Raw genomic sequence first — 17,624 nt, forward strand, 5'->3', positions numbered from 1 at the left:
CTGTCAATCTCTAACAGCAGCATTTAAGTGACGCAATCCCAGTGGATCGAACCTTAGGGTGCCCAAAATTCCCTCCCTACTTGCCTCCCAGCGACTGAATTGTGGGGTGCCAATGGGTTGCCGTACAGCTGGGAGCCTGGTGAAGGGTCCTGGGCTTCACAGGAGATTGTGCTTTTTATTATATACTGCAGAACTGAAGTACTGCAGTATATAGTACAAATGATTGCAGGTTCAAGTGCTCTAAGATGGCTGAAAAATAAAGTGAGAATAAAATAAAAAAAAAAACAGTTTTAAAATATAATTTAAACCAACCTCTTTTTCGTCATAAAAAAAAACTGATTTAAAAAAGTAAGTATATTTAATATTCCTGTGCCCGTAAAAGTCCAATCTATCAAAATATAAAATTATTTATGTATGTCGAGGGGGGAAAATTGAAAAGTTATGGCTCTTGGGAGAAGAGGAAGAAAAAAATGAAAGTGTAAAGACTTGGACAGCCCCTCCTCAATCACCATATTTCCCCCATGTAAAATAATAACAGCTAATACCCCTTGTGAGAATAAAGCAGACCATTAGCAGTTGTCCAGCTGCTGATTGGCTGCAGGGCTCCCATAACAATGTCTCACAATCCCTGGGAGAGCAGATAGGCTGTTATGGGTGAACTAGAGTAGAGTAATGGACAGCCCCTTTAATACATCCCTGGTAATAAGTATTGTCATCCTGCTGATTCTAACATACAGAATTGGTGTTGGTTACAGCAGCCAATCAGATCCCAGCTTTTCTCCCGGACGTGTTTGGTTGTTATGTGGGACTACAGTGGTTAGAATACAGAGAGTTCCGGAAGTTGAGAATCAGAATTCTGTTCAAATTCTCAACACGTGACATCCAGTAGAGTCAGCAGCGGGCTATAGAGTGCGCGATTGTTGATAAAGTTTATTGAGGTTTAAAAAAAAAAAAAAAAAAAAAAAAACTAGTGAAGGCGAGCTTGCGCATTCGCGTTCTTTCCCGCCATGCTTTGCGAGGAGTTCCTTTGCTATAAAAGCGCCCGCTCGCTTACCATTCGGTCATTTCGGACGGCGTGAGTTTAGAGATGGTGAGTAGTAATCTGCCTGTGGGTTGGAGCACGTGGTGTTCCGGGGGTAGTGTACGGCCTCTGGTATAGTGTGTGTTCTATGGGCGGTGGCCAGGATGAGATTATTCACAGACCTGTTCTGAGACCTGTGAGGACAGCTGAAGTCTCTGAGCTCCTCGTCATTGTCGCTGATGTCTGGGAGCTTCTGCATCGTCAGATGGACACTGATGAGAGCTGTTTGTTTCCTTAGGTGCAGATCGTACCTGGCAGGAAGGATAAGTGCCCTGACCTGTTCTCCACAGCTTCTATCGGGATATCTTATGTGTAAGAACTTTCAGCTAAATGTCTGATTACTGAGGAGCCCTGGCTGCTAGGACCTTGCTCATCGCAAGAATGATGGGAGCAGTAGTGCATGTGTGATCAGTCATTCATTCATTGATGACCACGTGCTTGTCTTTGGTCCCATAGGCTGTGAACTGAGTGGTGACTGCACATGTGTACAACTGCTCCCATCATTCTTATAATCAGAGTCCTAGCGGTCAGGGCTCTGTTTATCTGAAAACTCCTAATTATGTGCCCCACTATACCAGTCACATGACTGATGCCAGCAGCTCCACATGGAGCCTGGTGTCTGTCCTTTTGTCCTACATTGTGTATATATAGCAATATCTGGAGACGCTCCCATGCAGATGCAAATGCTCATTCTGCTTCACTATGTAATGGCCAGCTCTTAACAGTTTTAATCCAATAGTCGTCTAAATTGTGGGCTATATAATTTAAGCCTATAGACCACTGCAGGGTTCCTAAATGAGGGTAGTTAGATCACTCTTGGCCAGTTGTTGCTCTAATATTTCCACTTGCTCTCCTTAGTAAATAAGTGTAACTATGTCTGTGCTGGGGTGACTTCATGTATTATGGGCTCAGCAGCTGAGACCTCTCTACATGCAGTTGCTGATTATATTAAATAGCCAGTATCAATCTATCATCTGTGGCTAGTGACCGCCATGGTGAGTCTGACAACATAAACTCAAGCACATGCTGGCTCCCAGTGGTGGCCTGTGATTATGATCATGGTGTGCAAATGGGTCTTTTAAAGGCTCCAGTTGCCATCACTGTCCTCCTCTAAAGCGCCATATATTGCACAATACTATGGTATTGCTGTAGATTGTATAAGTGATCAAACCATTGTAGGTTCATTCCCCCCTACCCAGGGGTTGGCAAAGTGAAAAAGCAAATTGCTCTCACTACCAACCCCCCCTTTTAAAAATGAAGACACTAAGAATGCACATGTGCTTATTGCAGTGTTCGTAAAAATCTGCTTTCAAAATATAAAGGTAGTTTACCAGTAAATGCTGTAATAAGGAAATTGCCAGAATTGTGTTTTTTCCTAGTAGTAGACAACCCCTTTTAATAGCATTACTAACCTGCATGTAGATGGCCGCTGCAGGGGGAGAATGAAATTTCCTAGCAGCATTTGGTTTCAGTCATGGGTGCTGGTTTTCACTGCACTGAGTATAGAGCAGCAGCTCTAACCGGGCCTCCAGCCTTGACTGACAACCAGCCCCAATGCAGATCCAGTGTCAGGGCTGGGAAAGTTAATTTTCTCCATGCTATGTTCAGGTGACAGACAGGCTAGTAACTTGACTAAGCCCATATCTGCAAGTTAAAGGGAATCTGTCACCCTGTGGTAGATATCAGACCTCTACTATGGGCATACAAGTTATAGAAAAGTAAATGTATACTTGCTGTATGGCCCATAGTAGAGGTCTGATTGCGGAGAAATCTGTTTTTATAAACTCTATTTTGCACAGACTTGGCATCACCAGACGCCAAGAAATACCCTCCTATGTGTATTATCACTCCCTCTCCTGCACATCACAGGGCCCTGTGATGTGCACTGTGCTCCCTGACTTGCTGGACATGTGCAAAGTGCCACTCACATAGAGCGTGCTGTGCTTCATCCTGACCCCGTTTCTCTGTGCAATGCGCTGCAGGGTTCTATTGCGCAGGCACTGAAGTGAATGACTCCCTGGCACCTGTGCAATAGAACCCTGTGGCACAGTGTACAGAGACAGCTGGGATGAAGCAAAGTGCGCTCTGTGAGTGGCGCTTTATGCATGCCCAGGAAGTCGGGGAGCATGTTGCAGGGGGAGGAATATGGTAACTATCATTCCCCGAAATCCCCACCTATATGCTTAAACAGTTGGGCAAGGATTTCTTTGTGTCCAGGGGATGCCAAGCTCTGTGGAAAACAAGAGTGCAGAGAAAAGTGTTTTTAAAATCAAACCTCTATGGGCCATACAGGTATGTGTAGATTTAGCTTTCTGTAACCTGTATGCCCATAGTAGAGGTCTGAACTCCAAAGTGGTGACAGATTCCCTTTAATAGTGTTTTTGCTGGTGACAGGTTCCCTTTAAAGAATCGCAACATAAAATCCTCTTTAAAATGGAAGCTTGATATTAAAAATACACCCCTCCCCCAAAAAAACAGCATTGTATGTTTTTAATAACTTTACCCATTTTAGATTTTTTTTACCAGTTATTCAGTACATGATGCCATACAGTTAGTAGTGGTTATCAATAAAATACTACTTGTCCCACAAAAAAAATAAGCTGATACAGCAATGTTGTCAAAATAGTTATGAATCTTTGAGAAAAAACAAAAGCAAGAAAAATTCTGTTCCCGAAGGGGTTAAAGGGAATCTCGCAAGGATTATACCTCCTGAACAGTATAGGTCATAGGAAGCTGAATAAAATGGTAACTTGATATCTACAACCTGTGGAATCTGTCCAGCCCATAGATCTTCCCTGAGAATCTGCAGTTTATTTTTAAATGAAAGGGGAGTTGCCAGTGTGAGACATGTAATGACAGTTGGCTCTCCTGAGCTACATGTCTCACACTAGTAACACTGGCTCTCACTTAAAATAAGCTACAGGTATGGATTCTCAGAGAGAATCTGACGGATCCATAGATCTTAAGTTTTGTCTGGTCCAAATCGACAAGTCTACAGATAAAAGGTATCATTTTATTCATGTTCATTTGACTTGCATGTAGTCTGTTTAGGGGTGTTTGATCCTACTGATAAAGGGAATTTTAAGGTGTAAGACTCCTTGGTGGGATTTGATACTCAGACCTCCAGTGCTGCAAAGCAACAATGCTAACCACTGAGCCACGCTGCTGCCCCTTAACTCTAAGGTTAAGTGCACACAGTATGGTTTTGGTGCATTTTTTTTTTCAGCATGGAAATGGGCCAAAAATGCATTGCTTACTTTATCCCATGAGTTTCTATGACATTTTGCAAGTTCTGTTTCATGACTGGATTTCATGTGCAGGAAAAAAAAAACGCATTCTATATGCATTTCTGCATGTGGTTTTGCCTAAAAAATGCATGTAAACCCTGCAGATTTTCCGCAACATTTTTGCTCCCAAGAGGTGGAAAAATTTCTGCAAGCAATTCCTGAATGTGTGCACATAGCCTAAAGTGGGATTTCAGGTAGCCAGACTCGGTGGTTAAGATTTTATCTTGCTAGACAATGCGTTGCTTCCTGTAGGAAGGAGAACTCTCCCCACCATGGTCCATAGCTTGCATAAATAATGCTTGTACATGAGCCACAAAGATGAAAACTCTTGAACTCTCTCTTTCTGAGCTGACAGTGGAGATGACCTCACTGGCTGAGTGGCGATGGTACTTGCAGTCTTGTGTGAAGTTGGTGCTGCCATACTGACTGTTCAGCCCTCTGCCCTGTTCCTGGCATAAGCTCTAATCTAAACATGCCTTATAATGGAGCCAAGCTATTGACCTCTTGAAGGAACAGCTGAATGTGGACGTTGACAGGCTTCTGCATTTGCAGTATGTGAAATATACCTTTTTTTTATCTTTTTTTGTAGTGCCACTTGTATTTCCCCTGAAGATGGTGGATGATGGCAGCAGGTGAGTCTGTATGTCAAAGTAACTTGGTTGCTTCTTGCCTCATCTCTGATGAATATTTTAGACAAGCATATGTCTGACTTGTTAGTGATGCCACCTTTATTCTGAGATAAGGCTGCACTCTGCAGAGGTGCACCAAGCTCTCCGGGATGTCCTATTGATGGTTTTCTCTTTCCTTAGGGCTGACTTAAGGTCACACTGCAAAGAAACAGATCACTGGATGGCTTCCAGGTGACTGTTATGGAGTGGAGGCTCCTGTGCTAGGTAAGTCTCTTCTCATCAAGCATACATGGCACATATATTTGTCCTACTGACCTACCCAAATGATGAAACCATCACACGTCCGACCTTCTGTATGGTGCCAGAGCCTGAAAAGGTGAACCCACTGGCATCATCAGCAGGAGAGGAAGGATGCAATGTTCCAGCAGGAATGGTCTGACAAGGGTTAGAACTTCATGCCTTGTCACTGTATGTCAGGAGGAAGTTTTGGAAGAAACTTATTTTACTTTGGATAATGTTAGTTACTTGCGCCCTAACATTGTCTCTTTAACTTTGCAGGAGGTGCAGATCTCATCCCCACCACTGCTCTGGATTGATTTGGCAAGTAGTGAACTGTGATTCTAGCTGAGACCTATGATGATCTTGGTTACCGCCCCAGTCTGATGTTCAGTGACTGACTGGTTACAAACTGAGTTTCTTTGGAAAATTAATACCAGAGCCTTAAAAGGTGAACCCACTGGTATGATCAGCAGGAGAGGAAGGCTGTAATGTTCCAGAAGGAACAGTCTGACAATGGTTGGATTTACTGCTCCTTCCTCTTAATGCAACTTTAAGATTATGATGCATCTGGAAAGTGTCTTGTCACTCACTTTGTCTTTAACTTTTCAGGTGTTGCCAACCCCCTGAAATAACTTTGCCAGGTAATTCATAATGTCAGTGAGAATTATTCTAGCTGTGAGATCTATGATGACTTCTGTTACCGCCCCAGTCTGATGTTTGGTGACTGACTGGTTACATACTGAGCTTCTCGCAGAAAAACTTAGTGATGGTCTGTAATGTATATAGCAGAATCCTAAACTTTGCTGTTATTACAGGATGAATGGAGAATGAGTCTGCACTGCGACATAGCAGGTAGGTGACTATACAGGGACCTGTAGAGATGATGAGACTGCAATGATGAGGCAAACTAGCTCACTTTGATAACACAATGAAAATGTATGAACTCCTGAGCAGCCTGTGACCTTTTCAGCACTTGGTTAATATTGGCTCCAAGTCTAACTAGTCTGTCTTCTGCAGGATCAAGGCACTGGAAAATGCATAGAAGCCCTGCAGCTGTAGTTGCAGGTAAGTGCTCTACATGAAATGGTATATGCACAGGGTGGTAAGTTTTCCACCTTCAGTAACGTGATCTACAGGCAGGAATAGCTGATTAGATTAATATACACTTTTGTGGAAGAGGCTTCAGGTAACCTTGCATTTTACATATTGACTTTATGCAAGAGTCCAGTGGGTGGAGCCATCAGTGTTTGACAGTCTTCCCTGTGACTGCATGCAGATGCAGCTGACAGTCGGTAAAACCACTCAATGAACTTTGTAAAGAAATTTCTATGCTTAAAAGGTTATACTGAATTTTTCCTATAAACCTGTGTATTCTACTCATTTTCTCTACAATGTAGTACAGATTGGACTACTTTAAAGGAAACCTGATCTTGCACTACTGTTAACTGCATAGAAAAATGATCTTGAATAGCTTTAGCCAGTGTTTGATGAGCAGCCCTGAAGTTATCCACTGCAAAAACTTAAAAATGGGCACGTGGCTGTAGAGAGAGTGCTTTATTCTACCCCCCTCCCCCCTACCGTTCGTCATCACCATTGATGCCCCACTTTGGTCTCTTCAGTGCGTATGCCACTGATTTTAAATATAAAAAATTGGTCTATGGATGATGTAATTACTAAGTCTAGATGCCAACATCTGGGTAAGCAATATGCTACCATTGTTTTAGGTGAGGGCTCATGGTATAGCTGGCCAATGATTGGGGGTCCCCCATTTAGCCGTATGGCCAGCTGCACCACTTATTCTTCCCATAAAGCAATATTTGTTAGTGGTCTCCTGCCCAAATGATGAAACCTTCACACATCCGACCTTCTGTATGGTGCCAGAGCCTGAAAAGGTGAACCCACTGGCATCATCAGCAGGAGAGGAAGGATGCAATGTTCCAGCAGGAACGGTCTGACAGGGGTTGGAACTTCATGCATTGTCACTGTATGCCAGGAGCAAGTTTTGGAAGAAACTTATTTTGGATATTGTTACTTGCGCACTAACGTTGTCTCTTTAACGTTGCAGGAGGTGCAGATCTCATCCCCACCACTGCTTTGGATTGATTTGCCAGGTAATGCAGTGTGATGTAGTGAGCGGTCATTCTAGCCATGAGATCTATGATGATCTTTGTTACCGCCCCAGTCTGATGTTAGGTGACTGACTGGTTACATACTGAGTTTCTTTCAAAAATAATGGTGACTTGTCAAGTATACAGCAGAATCTTAAACTTTTTCTGTTCTTGCAGAATTACTGCAGAGCAAGGATCCACATGGTACATGCTAAAAAAAAGGTAACTGCAGATTATAATTTCTATTACTAATCATTTAACATATTATACTCCCTAGGCAGAACAGCACGCTGTACATTTATATGCATGTTCCTAGGGGGCAGCACACCAGCTGACATGATGAATTTCTATTGGAATCTCGTTCGTCTGAATAGACCTGATGAGAATTATTGTTTCTGACAGCTTGAAGGTTAAAGGAAGCAAAAAAATGCCTTCAAATGCTTCTGTCAAACTTGTAATAACTCAATGACTCGTCCCTCTTGTAGTGTTCAAATGGTGACTACAGCAGTGGAGACCAGAATGACCTACTCGGGTAAGGAGCATTACATTTGTCTTCAAATAGACTTTTAAAGTTAAGAAGCTAAAGCTTTGGGTGTCTTGTATTTCATATGGTTTATGGGCTGCTACAAACTTCAATCTCTTCTGTCTGCTTTGATAAATTGGCCTGCTACCTAGAACACCAACTGGCTGGCCACAAGCCTTTTTTGGTCCCTTTTGCAAGCTGTCCATGTTTATAGAAAATCTGCCTTAGGGAATGGTATGAAGTTAAGCTTTTTGATAATGGCAGAACTCTTAAATCCATGGAAATCCTACTTAAAGTGTTTGAAGGTGCACTCTAAAGCAGATCTAGCCATGAAGCTGTAATCTAAAGGCAATTTGTTTTTCTGCGGTTTCATGAGGTTGGGTTGTCTCACCAGGCATGAATATCTAAATTTCCCCCACCACTGAGACCCAAGGGGTTCTCCAGGAATATAACATGGCCCAATCACTTAATGCAAACAGCAGCACTTCCTGGTCATGTGTTGGACAGGCTGCAATCTAAAATGCTGCTCCTGTGACCTGAGGCTCAACTGACAGAAGACCAGTATCATAAGTACACATCTGTGAGGTAGTGTGGCTGGAGACTTCATAAAACAGACTACAGACTTTCTCCAGCCCTAGTTGGCTGAGCATTTTTCTTCTCCAGCACATCACTGGTACTTGTGCTTATGGTACAGCTCCTGTTAGTTGCAACACTGGTCTCTGAGCAGGATGTCTCGTGCATATTTGACATCCCCATAATAGACAATGTCTTCTCTGAGACCACCCTTTTTAATGTGAGTACTTTACAACTAGCTTTCCTGTGTTTTATTTGTAAAAACTTCAAAAGGGGTCTCCAGTGATGAATCATCCACTATACCCTGAGCTGGCACTTGTGTTGGCAGTGACAAGGATCGTCGCTATCCTGATGAGATCCCCTCTTAATAAAGCTGTGACCTTCTTTTAATCTTTAACTCTCTAATGTAAGCTTTTTGTTATCCCTTTTTTTGCAGGCCATGGTGTCGGCTCTCCGGTAAGTGTCTATTGTATGTGTGAGTAATGTAATATCAGCTGTGATGATCTGTTATACCGCCCCAGACTGATGTCTGTGACTGAGAGGTACTTTCTGAGCTTCTGCATCGTGACATTGTTCCTATCACCGTTGTCTTGGTTCTGCATGAAATGTTCTGGCGTAACACTTGTTTGTTCTTCAGATTTCCAGATGCCAAATACGTAGTGACATGTCCATCGCTGCACAGAATAAGTCCATGGAGGACTCCCAACATCTTTCTCTGGATCCTCAAATGAACCTACTGAAGTTTGCTGGAAACTGTGCAGGATCTTGCAGTGTGGCCATATAATATATTATATATGCACTTGTTTCATTGTTGAATAATTGTAACTTCTAATAAAGATGAAGTTGTAACATGACTGCAATGTAGTTGTATTGGAGTTGGCAGCATCTAGAGTTCCTGGTCAAATGACTTGATAAGGGTATGTGCACAAGTTTAGTTTCGTGTGCAGAAATTTATACATCTCTTGGCAGGAAAACACAGCCTCAAACGTTGCTTCTTTGCCTGTGTTTTCAGTGCGTGAAAAGGTCACAATTGACATGCTGCAGATTATCTGCACATCTGTTACTCAACATGTGGATGACCTTTCCGGTTTCTCATTCACTTTGCTGGCCTCTCTGCATGGCAAAAAAAAACCACACCAAATTTGCATCTGTCAATCAAATGCTGCTAAAAGAATTGCACCACCCTGACACTACAAATAAGTCAAAGTCTTCATGAGACTACACCCTTTTCCCTCACCCATGATGGCACCTGAGTGGGATCCACCCCAATCGCTGGACAGGAAGCCCAGAGCACAAAATAAAAAATACAACTCCCACTGCCTCCTTCAATGTGATTTCCTGTCCTTTGGCTATAGGAACCTGGAGTAGCCATGAATTGTAAAACACCATAGCTTGTTCTGTAGCAACCTAGTAAGAATAGCAGAGTACATGGGCCCAGTTGGGTGCTGAAATGCTAACATCAGATAGGGGCAAGTAGTGTCAAACTCAAATACAAACTCCTGGTGAGATGACCAGCTGCTAATTTGGCCACAAGCAGCTCCCACAATGCCCCTCACCTGATGGTCTAGTGTTCCCTATATATTTAGAAGCTCTTTAAGGGGTGCACGAGTGCTGGGTTGTGCACACGTGCTGGGCTGTACAAAGTGACCTTGGAGATAAGTGGCAGTTATTTCAGAGGCAGTTAGTCAGGGCAGGAGTCAGGTAACCAACACTTTGACCACTTACTCTCTTTTAACTGTTTCTGTTAGCTCTCACTTTTTCCTCTATAGTCCTCCACTTTCTAGTAACCCCTCAAATCCCTACACCTAATAAGAAACACTTCATCTCTCCCTCCATCCTCCCCATTCATCTCGCCTCCTCCGAATTATTCCTCAACATTCAATCCTGGATCTCCAAACACAGCCACCTCATGCTCTCTTGCTCCCACCTTCTAACACTTTCTCTGCTCCTCCTCTCTGCTGGAGATATCTCTCCAAATCCTGGTCCTCCTCGCCATATCCCCAGTTACTTCTACCTCCTATCCACAACCTTCCACAAACTGTCGCAACCCTTCTAACCTCATACCCATCCAACTAATCCCCACTTCCTTAGTTGCTCTGACAGGAGCTCTATGGAACGCTCGCTCCGTCTGCAACAAACTTTCCTACATCCACAACCTTTTCATTACTAACAAACTTTCCTTCCTTGCCATTACCGAAACCTGGCTCACCCCCTCTGACACCGCCTCCCCAGCTGCACTTTCATATGGTGGATTCCACCCCCCCCCCCCCCCCAACTGCAAACATGGCGGAGGCGTAGGTTTTCTCCTGTCAGATACCTGCACTTTCACCCAAATATCACTGCCACCCTCTGTTACACTCCCCTCTTTTGAGGTGCACGCATCTTTTCCCTCTCTGACCTCCAACTGGCCATCATTTACCGACACCCCCCCCCAGGGCTAGCCACCACTTTCTTAGACTACTTCACCACCTGGCTGCTTCACTTCCTTTCCACTGACATCCCCACTATCATGATGGGTGACTTCAACATCCCCATTGCCACTTCCCACTCTGTCTCTAAGCTCCTATCCCTCACATCCTCCTTCGGCCTTGCTCAATGGTCTTCGGCAGCTACTCATAAAGATGGCCACACACTGGACCTCATCTCCACCTGCCTCTGTTCCCTATCTAACCTCTAACTCACCCCTCCCTTTCTCTGACCATAACCTCCTCACATTCTCTACCCTCTCCTCTCCAAATGAACAATCCCCACTCCACAAACTTGCACACGCTCACAGAAACATCAAACACCTTGACCTACACTCGCTCTCTGAATCCCTTCTCCCTCTTAAATTCCTTACACAATGCAGATGTTGCTGCCGCTTCATATAACACCACAATAGCTGCAGCTCTCAACTCTATCGCCCCTCTCACACATACCAAATCTCGCACAAACAGGCAACCCTGGCACACCAAACTTACTAAAGAACTGCGACAGGCCTCCAGGGTTGCGGAGAGGAGATGGAAAAGTCTCACTCCATCGAGCACTGCATCACATTCAAACAATCCCTCACTATCTTCAAGTCCGCGCTCACTATAGCAAAACAAACCTACTTCTCATCTCTCATATCCTCCCTGTCTCACAACCCTAAACAGCTATTTAACACTTTTTCAATTCTCTCCTTCGTCCCCCAGCACCTCCTCCCTCTTCTCTCATCTCAGCCGAAGACTTGGTGTCAATCAGACAAGGCTTTTGCCTAAAGCCTGCACAACCCCTCATATCTACTCAACCTAACTCCTCCAAACCCCACTTCTCCACCATTACAGAAGGTCAAGTCTCCTCCTTACTCTCCAAATCACACCTCACCACCTGTGAACTTGACCCGATCCCATCCCACCTCATCCCTAACCTTACCAGTCTTCATCCCAACCCTAACCCACCTCTTCAACCTGTCACTAACAACCGGTGTCTTCCCCCTCATGTTTCAAACATGCCGCAATCACACCCATCCTCAAAGCCCTCCCTTGACCCATCCTCTCTGACTAGCTACCGCCCCATATCACTTCTCCCCTTTGCCTCAAAACTACTTGAACAACATGTCCACCTTGAACTGTCCTCCCACCTCTCCCCCTGTTCCCTCTTCGACCACCTACAATCTGGTTTCTGACCGCATCACTCGACTGAAGCTGCCCTGACCAAAGTCACAAACGACCTACTAACTGCCAAATCCAAGCGACACTACTCCATCCTCCTCCTTCTGGACCTGTCATCTGCCTTCGACACAGTGGACCATTCCCTCTTACTACAGATTCTCTCATCTCTTGGCATCACGGACTTGGCCCTATCTTGGATCTCCTCATACTTAACAGACAGGTCATTCAGCGTCTCCCACTCACACACCACCTCCTCATCTCGCCCCCTATCTGTCGGTGTCCCCCCCAAGGTTCAGTTCTAGGACCTCTGCTTTTCTCCATCTACACCTTTTTGGCCTGGGACAGCTTATAGTCTCACGGCTTTCAGTATCACCTCTATGCTGATGACACACAGATCTACCTCTCTGGACCCGATATCTCCTCCCTAACCAATATCCCACAATGTCTGTCTGCCATCTCATCCTTCTCTGCCAGATTTCTAATACGCAACATGGATAAAACAGAGGTCATCATCTTTCCACCCTCTCATTCATATCCCCCATCTGACCTATCCATCAACGTCAATGGCTGTTCACTCTCCCCAGTCCCACAAGCTCACTTCCTTGGGGTAACCCTGGACTCTGATCTCACCTTCAAACCACATATCCAAGCCCTTTCCACTTCTTGCCGACTCCAACTCAAAAATATCTCCCGGATCCGTGCATTCCTCAGCAAAGACTGCAAACACACTAGTGCATGTCCTCATCTTCTGCCTCAACTACTGCAACCTCCTGCTCTGTGGCATCCCTTCCAACACTCTTGCGCCCATCCAATCTATCCTAAACTCTGATGCTCAACTAATCCACCTGTCCCCCCCGCTATTCCCCGGCCTCTCTCTGGCAATCTCTTCACTGGCTCACCATTGCCCAGAGAATCCAGTTCAAAACCCTAACCACGGCATACAAAGCCATCCACAACCTATCTCTTCCATACATCTGTGACCTAGTCTCCCGGTACTTACCTGCACGCAACCTCCGATCCTCACAAGATCTCCTTCTCTACTCCCCTCTTATCTCCTCTTCCCACAATCGCATACAAGATTTCTCCCGTGCGTCCTCCCCTACTCTGGAACTCTACCCCAACACATCAGACTCTCGCCTACCATGGAAGCCTTCAAAAGAAACCTGAAGACCTACCTCTTCTGACAAGCCTACAACTTGCAGTAACCACCGCTCCACCACATTACTGCACGACCTCCTGTATCCTCACCCATCCCTTGTAGACTGTGAGCCCTCGCGGGCAGGGTCCTCTCTCCTCCTGTACCAGTCGCTGACTGTGTGCACGCGTCTTCTTGTGCAAAGTGGCTTCGGAGAGAAGTGGCAGTTATTTCAGAGGCCATGACTAACATTCGTCTTCTTCTTCTCTTCCCACAGGTATATGCTCTGCATAATTCCCCTGCTCCTATGTATGCTGTCTGCTAATGCTCTGCTGACCCGTCTCTCTGGTATATGCTCTGCATAATTCCCCTGCTTCATCTGTCCCACTCCAATCAATATTCACATATGTTTCTTCTTTCCCCACTATATACCTTATCTGATTTTTAGAGGTGTTAAACTGCAGAGACTTGTGTCCTGGCTCTGTCTTTGATCACCCAGCCATCTCCTGTTCAAATGACCAGCTGTTAATTTATCCACAAGCCGTTCCCACAATGCCCTACACCTGATATAGTTTAATGTGGCCTATATATTTAGACTCTCTGTAAGGGGTGCACGCGTGCTGGGGTGTGCACGCGTCTTCTTGTGCAAAGTGGCTTCGGAGAGAAGTGGCAGTTATTTCAGAGGCAGTTAGTCAGGGCAGGAGTCATATAACCAACACTTTGACCACTTACTCTCTTTTAACTATGTTTCTGTTAGCTCTCACTTTTTCCTCTATAGTCCTCCACTTTCTAATAACCCCTCAAATCCCTACACCAAGTAAGAAACTCTTCATCTCTCCCTCTATTCTCCCCATTCATCTCACCTCCTCCTCCAAATTATTCCTCAGCATTCAATCCTGGATCTCCAAACACAGACAGCCACCTCATGCTCTCTCTTGCTCCCACCTGCTAACACTTTCTCTGCTCCTCCTCACTGCTGGAGATATCTCTCCAAATCCTGGTCCTCCTCGCCATATCCCCACAGTCACTTCTACCTCCTATCCACGACCTTCCTCAAACTGTCGCAACCCTTCTAACCTCATACCCATCCAACTAATACCCACCTCCTCAGCTATACTAACAGGAGCTCTATGGAACGCTCGCTCTGTCTGCAACAAACTTTCCTTCATCCACGATCTTTTCATTACAAACAAACTCTCCTTCCTCGCCATCACTGAAACCTGGCTCACCCCCTCTGACACAGCCTCCCCAGCTGCCCTTTCATATGGCGGATTCCACCTTTCCCACACCCCCCGCCCCAATGGCAAACATGGTGGAGGCGTAGGTTTCCTCCTATCGGAACTCTGCGCTTTCACCAAAATCCCACTGCCACCCTCCGTTACACTCCCCTCTTTTGAGGTGCACTGTGTGCGCATCTATTCCCCCTCCAACCTCCAACTGGCCGTCGTTTACCGACCCCCAGGGCAAGCCACCACCTTCTTAGACCATTTCACTACCTGGCTGCTTCACTTCCTTTCCACTGACATCCCCACTATCATAATGGGTGACTTCAACATCCCCATTGACACTCCCCACTCGTCTGTCTCTAAGCTCCTATCCCTCACCTCCTCCTTTGGACTCACTCAATGGTCTTCCACACCCACCCACAAAGATGGCCACACACTGGACCTCATCTTCACCCGCCTCTGTTCCCTATCTAACCTCTCTAACTCACCACTCCCTCTCTCTGACCATAACCTCCTCACATTCTCTACCCTCTCCTCTCCGGGTGCACAATCCCCACTCCACAAACTCACACACCCTCGCAGAAATCTCAAACACCTTGACCTACACTCTCTCTCTGAATCCCTCCTTCCTCTCACAGACATAAATTCCTTGCACGATGCAGACGTTGCTGCTGCTTCATATAACACCACAATAGCTTCAGCTCTAGACTCGATCGCCCCTCTCACACACACCACACCTCGCACATTCAACAGGCAACCCTGGCACACTAAACTTACCAAAGAACTGCGCCGGGCCTCCAGGGTTGCGGAGCGGAGATGGAAAAGGTCTCACTCCATCGAGCACTTCATCGCATTCAAGCAATCCCTCACTAATTTCAAGTCCGCACTCACTACAGCAAAACAAACCTACTTCTCATCTCTCATATCCTCCCTATCTCACAACCCTAAACAGCTATTTAACACTTTCAACTCTCTCCTTCGTCCCCCAGCACCTCCTCCCTCTTCTCTCATCTCAGCCGACGACTTTGCCTCATTCTTCAAACAGAAGATTGACACCATCAGACAAAACTTTGGCCTAAAGTCCACACAACCCCTCCTCATATCTACTCAACCATCCTCCTCCAAACCCCACTTCTCCACCATTACAGAAGGTCAAGTCTCCTCTTTACTCTCCAAATCACACCTCACCACCTGCGAACTTGACCCAATCCCATCCCACCTCATCACTAACCTCACCTCAGTCTTCATCCCAACCCTAACCCACCTCTTCAATCTATCACTAACAACCGGAGTCTTCCCCTCATGTTTCAAACATGCCGCAATCACACCCATCCTCAAAAAGCCCTCCCTTGACCCTTCCTCTCTGACCAGCTACCGCCCCATATCACTTCTCCCCTTTGCCTCAAAACTTCTAGAACAACATGTCCACCTTGAACTGTCCTCCCACCTCTCCTCCTGCTCCCTCTTCGACCGTCTACAATCTGGCTTCCGACCGCATCACTCGACTGAAACTGCCCTGACCAAAGTCACAAACGACCTACTAAATGCCAAATCCGAGCGACACTACTCCATCCTCCTCCTTCTGGACCTGTCCTCTGCCTTTGACACAGTGGACCATTCCCTCTTACTCCAGATTCTCTCATCTCTTGGCATCACGGACTTGGCTCTATCTTGGATCTCCTCATACTTAACAGACAGGACATTCAGCGTCTCCCACTCACGCACCACCTCCTCATCTCGCCCCCTATCTGTCGGTGTCCCCCAAGGTTCAGTTCTAGGACCCCTGCTCTTCTCCATCTACACCTTCGGCCTGGGACAGCTCATAGAGTCTCACGGCTTTCAGTATCACCTCTATGCTGACGACACACAGATCTACCTCTCTGGACCCGATATCTCCTCCCTACTAACCAGAATCCCACAATGTCTGTCCGCCATCTCATCCTTCTTCTCCGACAGGTTTCTAAAACTCAACATGGATAAAACAGAGTTCATCATCTTTCCACCCTCTCATTCACATCCCCCATCCGACCTATCCATCAACGTCAATGGCTGTTCACTCTCCCCAGTCCCACAAGCTCGCTGCCTTGGGGTAACCCTGGACTCTGATCTCTCCTTCAAGCCACATATTCAAGCCCTTTCCACCTCCTGCCGACTCCAACTCAAAAACATCTCCCGGATCCGTGCATTCCTCAGCAAAGACTCTGCAAAAACACTAGTGCATGCCCTCATCATATCCCGCCTCGACTACTGCAACCTCCTGCTCCGTGGCATCCCTTCCAACACTCTTGCACCTCTCCAATCTATCCTAAACTCTGCTGCTCGACTAATCCACCTGTCCCCCCGCTATTCCCCGGCCTCTCCTCTCTGTCAATCCCTTCACTGGCTCCCTATTGCCCAGAGAATTCAGTTCAAAACTCTAACCATGGCATACAAAGCCATCCACAACCTGTCTCCCCCATACATCTGTGACCTAGTCTCCCGGTACTTACCTGCACGCAACCTCCGATCCTCACAAGATCTCCTGCTCTACTCCCCTCTTATCTCCTCCTCCCACACTCGTATACAAGATTTCTCCCGTGCTTCCCCCCTACTCTGGAACTCTCTACCCCAACATATCAGACTCTCGCCGACCGTGGAAACCTTCAAAAGGAACCTGAAGACCCACCTCTTCCGACAAGCCTACAACCTGCAGTAAACACCACTGCACGACCAGCTCTACCCTCACCTACTGTATCCTCACCCATCCCTCGTAGACTGTGAGCCCTCGCGGGCAGGGTCCTCGCTCCTCCTGTACCAGTCGCTGACTCGTTTTGTTAAGATTATGTAAATGCTTTTGTTATGTATATCCCTATCACATGTAAAGCGCCATGGAATACATGGCGCTATAATAATAAATAATAATAATAATTATGTAAATGTTTTTGCTATGTATATCCCGATCACATGTAAAGCGCCATGGAATAAATGGCGCTATAATAAATAATACAGAGGGCCAAAATTAAAAGCTTGAACAGAGTCTCTATCAACTTTGCAATTTATTTAAAAAAAAAAAAGTTGTATACTTTTCAAATATTACATGCTTTCATATAGAAACCAACCTAAGGGGTTTGTCCCATGAGTACTGCTGAGCGGAGGCCAGACTGACTGCTAA

General features: G+C 45.8%; 11 non-coding genes across 11 annotated transcripts; all 11 read left to right on the forward strand.

Moving 5' to 3' along the window:
* Positions 1–1,177: 1,177 nt before the first annotated feature.
* LOC141174739 (small nucleolar RNA U25) lies at positions 1,178–1,245 on the forward strand. The gene has a single exon (XR_012252980.1). It is a non-coding gene; the product is annotated as a small nucleolar RNA U25 (small nucleolar RNA).
* Positions 1,246–4,678: 3,433 nt separating this feature from the next.
* Positions 4,679–4,750, forward strand: LOC141174722 (small nucleolar RNA SNORD26). Its single transcript, XR_012252965.1, has one exon. It is a non-coding gene; the product is annotated as a small nucleolar RNA SNORD26 (small nucleolar RNA).
* A 565-nt stretch (positions 4,751–5,315) lies between these two features.
* Positions 5,316–5,443, forward strand: LOC141174730 (small nucleolar RNA SNORD22). The gene has a single exon (XR_012252972.1). It is a non-coding gene; the product is annotated as a small nucleolar RNA SNORD22 (small nucleolar RNA).
* Positions 5,444–5,623: 180 nt separating this feature from the next.
* Positions 5,624–5,695, forward strand: LOC141174728 (small nucleolar RNA SNORD31). Its single transcript, XR_012252970.1, has one exon. It is a non-coding gene; the product is annotated as a small nucleolar RNA SNORD31 (small nucleolar RNA).
* A 9-nt stretch (positions 5,696–5,704) lies between these two features.
* On the forward strand, positions 5,705–5,787 carry LOC141174731 (small nucleolar RNA SNORD22). The gene has a single exon (XR_012252973.1). It is a non-coding gene; the product is annotated as a small nucleolar RNA SNORD22 (small nucleolar RNA).
* Positions 5,788–5,953: 166 nt separating this feature from the next.
* Positions 5,954–6,025, forward strand: LOC141174726 (small nucleolar RNA SNORD31). The gene has a single exon (XR_012252968.1). It is a non-coding gene; the product is annotated as a small nucleolar RNA SNORD31 (small nucleolar RNA).
* A 140-nt stretch (positions 6,026–6,165) lies between these two features.
* Positions 6,166–6,231, forward strand: LOC141174720 (small nucleolar RNA SNORD29). The gene has a single exon (XR_012252963.1). It is a non-coding gene; the product is annotated as a small nucleolar RNA SNORD29 (small nucleolar RNA).
* Positions 6,232–7,110: 879 nt separating this feature from the next.
* LOC141174729 (small nucleolar RNA SNORD22) lies at positions 7,111–7,238 on the forward strand. The gene has a single exon (XR_012252971.1). It is a non-coding gene; the product is annotated as a small nucleolar RNA SNORD22 (small nucleolar RNA).
* Positions 7,239–7,426: 188 nt separating this feature from the next.
* LOC141174727 (small nucleolar RNA SNORD31) lies at positions 7,427–7,498 on the forward strand. The gene has a single exon (XR_012252969.1). It is a non-coding gene; the product is annotated as a small nucleolar RNA SNORD31 (small nucleolar RNA).
* Positions 7,499–7,716: 218 nt separating this feature from the next.
* LOC141174723 (small nucleolar RNA SNORD30) lies at positions 7,717–7,788 on the forward strand. The gene has a single exon (XR_012252966.1). It is a non-coding gene; the product is annotated as a small nucleolar RNA SNORD30 (small nucleolar RNA).
* Positions 7,789–8,969: 1,181 nt separating this feature from the next.
* LOC141174725 (small nucleolar RNA SNORD31) lies at positions 8,970–9,039 on the forward strand. The gene has a single exon (XR_012252967.1). It is a non-coding gene; the product is annotated as a small nucleolar RNA SNORD31 (small nucleolar RNA).
* Positions 9,040–17,624: the final 8,585 nt, after the last annotated feature.

The sequence above is a fragment of the Phyllobates terribilis genome, unplaced genomic scaffold, assembly GCF_046119375.1.
Source record: "Phyllobates terribilis strain yellow unplaced genomic scaffold, ASM4611937v1 Scaffold_13__5_contigs__length_258822181, whole genome shotgun sequence".
Classification (NCBI taxonomy): domain Eukaryota; kingdom Metazoa; phylum Chordata; class Amphibia; order Anura; family Dendrobatidae; genus Phyllobates; species Phyllobates terribilis.